Consider the following 4,348-nt stretch of genomic DNA (forward strand, 5'->3'; position numbering starts at 1 on the left):
GGAAAAATACATATATAGGTATATACACAGAACCACTATTTTTAAACGAAGGCTCATTTACAATGAGTGTCCAGGTTTTTAAACTGAGAAACCTATGTGTATACAGAAATGATAGCTAGATTTTCTATTGTCCCTCACATTCTGCCTTCATTCCAACTCTTCTGTCAAAGCCACATACTTATTTATCCTTTCTGCATATGTTCTTTGGATATTTCTATTTAGTAGGAAAGCAATATTGATGAACATCTCTGTTTTATTAAGTTTGTCAAACAACAGAATATCTGGTCTGCTGGCCAGAATTTGTTAATCTGTTATCACGGCTCTGTCCCAATGCATCTTGGAGAAGCTGTTTTCCAACACATTCTTGGGTTCATACTTACTGTTGTTCATCCACTTGTTAACTCAACAGAGGGCTAATTACTGATGTCAAATCTTAGCACCACTTTTCTGTATGTTATCTACGTTTCTGAGGAAACTTCCTCTACTTCATCTTCTAGCTCCTCTGCTGAGTTGACTTATGATAGGAGCTGATCATTTCTACTCAAGCTTCAGAAGCCTAGACCATAAAGCTTGAAAGGAGAAGCAACTGAGGAACAAAACTTTTTTATGAAGAAAAACTAGGGTATAAACTCCCTATTGTTACATAATCAAGGACCCTTCTGGACCTGATGATTCTGTTTTTATTTATTTTTCCCCTTTCTTTTAAAAATTTTACAAAAATTATTGAGGTATTATTGGTTAATAACATCATATAAGTTTCAGGTGTACAATTCTGTACATCATCTGTATATTTCACTGTGTGCTCACCAGCCAGTATAGTCTCTTTTCATTGCTATATATTTGATTCCCTTTGCCTTCTTCATCCTCTTCTATTCCTTTCTCCACTGGTAACCACCATACTATTGTCTAGGTTTATGAGATATTTGTTTGTTTGTTGCTTTTAGTTTTAGATCCCACATATGAGTGAAATCAAATGGTTCTCAACTGCCTCCATCTGACCTAGTTCACTTAGCATGATACTCTCAAGATCCCATGTTGTCGCAAATGGCAGTATTTCATCTTTCCTTATAGTTGAGTAGCGTTTCATCGTATGTAGTACCACATCTTTTTTATCCAATCCTCTATCAAAGGACACTTCAGCTGTTTCCATGTCTTAGCCACCGTGAGTAATGCTACAATGAACACTGGGGTGCATATATAATTACAAACACATATTTTCAAGTTTTTCAGGTAGATACCCAGAAGAGGGATTGCTGGGTCATATGGTAAGTAACTATATTCTTAATTTATTGAGGAACCTCCATACTGTTTTCCTTAGTGGCTGTACAAATTTACATTCCCACCAGCAGTATATGAGGGTTCCGTTTCCCCCATAACCTCTCCAATACTCATTATTACTTGTCCTGTTGATTATAGCCATTCTAACAGGTGTGAAGTGGTATCTCACTGTGATTTTGATTTGCATTTCCTTGATGGCCATTTATACGTCTTCTTGGGAGAAGTGTCTGTTCATGGACCTGATGATTTAAAAATATTGTCTATCAAATCACAGCAATTAAAGAGCAGAGATTTCAGCTTGAGGCCAAACTGTGTCCACGGCAAGGTCTCAGGTGTATGTTTGGTGATTGGAGGGAAGATAGACTGAACCAGAACCAAGCTGCTGGTGGAGTCTGCTGTAGCTGAAGGAGGAGGGAAATAGTCGTAGCGTGAAGTTCCCTGGAGAAGGAAAAGTGTCAGTCTTCTGCTTCTTCTCTCATCCAAGAACGAGTTCTGAGTTTTTCTATTGGCCCAAGCGACAAACAGGGAGATTGTGGTAAACACGGTATTATTCCAGGATTCAGGTGACAGAGGATAACACAGAATTGGGGGAAGGGTCAACCTGGTAACTCTTTTTGGAGCCCTGAGCTCCTTGGGCACAAGGAGACACCTGTGCCCACAGAAGGAAGCAGACGCTGCAGGCAGCTAGTGGATTTGAGGTGTGTGGTGGATGTAGCTGAATCAGAGTCACCAGGGAAGTTGGTGGGTGGAAGGGCCAATTTGCAGCAAGCTGAGGTCATGCATAAAGGCAGAGGCAAGAGCCACAGAAATCTGAGTTATTTCTAGCAAATAAATTCCTACCAAGATTCACCACTTAAGGAAACCTAGGGCAAGTTGAGTTAATTAAATAAAAATTCATTCATTTTCCAAATTGTATTAGTCTTGACAGAGTTCCCTGTTTCAGGTAGCCAATTGTGTGGCCTAGGTGACGCCTGCAGTTCAGGCAGACCATAACAATGATCATTTTTGTGAACTAACCAAAGACAATTTAGTGGTTCACCACAATGTCAGGTCCTTTGGGTGAATCTAAGTAGCGGCCGTGATTGAAGGTAAATAGAAGCTATTTGTCTCCTGCCTCATGATCCTTTGTTTCACAGAAATCAGGTCTCAGACAAAATTATGCCACACAAACATTTATTAAAAATCAGGATTAAAAAAAGAAGAAAGAAAACACCACAGGCCCATTCTGATAAACTCAGGGAAATTCCACTCTGTCCTCAGCTCTGAGTGGCAGGTTCACCCTACGGCCCACACATGGTGTTTATAGCGGTCCCGCCATCCTCAGGGGCAGCTCAGCAGACCAAATCCTCCTTTGTGGAGACCAGGGCCCAAACCACTCCAGACCTTATTGGCATGAGTGATAGAGATCCCCAAATCCTTCAGGTCGACCACAAACTTGAATGCCGCTCATTAGAATCAACCAATTAGAAGGTGTTTCTAACACTTGTGCTGGTTAGGCAGGCCCTCCAGAGCTGGTTTAGAGAATGAGATTTGAAGCATTTGCCTCTAGTGTGGGTTCCTGGTGAAAGTCCTCTACCTCATAACTAATTACCCCTGTGGTGTAGATTTCTGATTAGGGTCTTTCAAACGCTAAGTAGCCACGCATCGAATTCTTATGTAAAATAAATGTGGACACAAATCATATATCACGTGGCTGATAGTGAAGTATTGAATTACTTTGTAAGCAACATGACCTGCCGTGTGAGAGAGTGGGCACCTTCAGCAAGGGTGGCCTTCTATCCTAAGTAAAACTATCAGTCCCCCAGATCATGTCTAGAACATCTAGAAATCACAAATAATTAAATAAATCCAATATTTGTGCCATCACTTATAGTTTATAAGACTTTAACCCTCATTTTAATATGAATAACTCATTTTGGTTACGAAGAACTCGAGATTTAGAGAATATGAGTGCTTTATACAAGCTACCGATTAGAGAACCCATGAATTTATGTATCATTCATTCAACTAGTATTTTGTAGGTGCTGGGGACATAGTGGTGAGCAGGTGCGTCATTCTCTTATTGCTGGTTAATAAACTCACCTAAAACTTAGAGCTTACCACAACACACATTTATTTTCTCACAGTTCCTGTGGTTCAGGAGTCTAGGCGGGGCTTACCTGGGTGCCTCTGGCTCAAAATCTCTTGTGAGGTCAAGCCGTCAGCTGACGCTGTGGTCATCTCAAGTTGCAAATGGGGCTGAAAGATTCATGTCCAAGCTTTTTCTCGAGGGTCTCTCTTGGCAGGGCTGCCTCGCAACACAGCAGTTGGCTTCCCCAGAAGGAATGTCAGAGAGAGCTTCAGCCTTTCTATCACATCATCTCAGACACAAGCTCTCATTCTTTCATAGTCTGTCAGAGCTGGCCAATAAGTTCATTCCACACTGAAGGGGAGAGGATTCCACAAGAACATGATTGTCAGGTGGGGGCGGGGTCCTCAAGGCCATCACAGAGGCTAGCCATCAGCACTTCTTGTTCTCAGACTCCATAATGGCCAGCCCCACATCTGTGTCTTATGCAGCAGGATTGGAGAAGGTGGTGAGAGAAGGAAGAAAGACACACCCTGTCCTTTTCAGGATATGACCTAGAAATTCCACACTGGCCATAATTTAGTTACATAGCCACACCTACCTACAAGGGAGGCCAGAAATAGCTATGTGTCTGGGTAGAATATGGAGATTTTGTTCTTATGAGAGCATAATAATAACTTCTGCTACAGTCTGTTCCTTTGACAACCAAAGAGCTGTGCACACATTTTTCCCCCTTAGAACGCACCCCACCTCCCAAGTGATAAAATCCCAAAACCTCAACTGGATGCTATATCAGGTCAAATTCTAGTATCTCTCAGTGATGTTCTCTCCAGCAGGTCCAGATGTAAAACTCCATTTCTGGTAACCCAAGAACTAAAATACAAATTATCTATACTTGACACATTGGTTATACAATGAAGGGGAAGGAGCAGAGTCTCATGGGGTGAATTGTGTCTCCCTAAAATTCATGCATTGAAGTTCTAACTCTCAGGACTTCCAAAT

The sequence above is a fragment of the Pteropus medius genome, unplaced genomic scaffold (genome assembly GCF_902729225.1).
Source record: "Pteropus medius unplaced genomic scaffold, Ma_sr-lr_union100, whole genome shotgun sequence".
NCBI classification, from domain to species: domain Eukaryota; kingdom Metazoa; phylum Chordata; class Mammalia; order Chiroptera; family Pteropodidae; genus Pteropus; species Pteropus medius.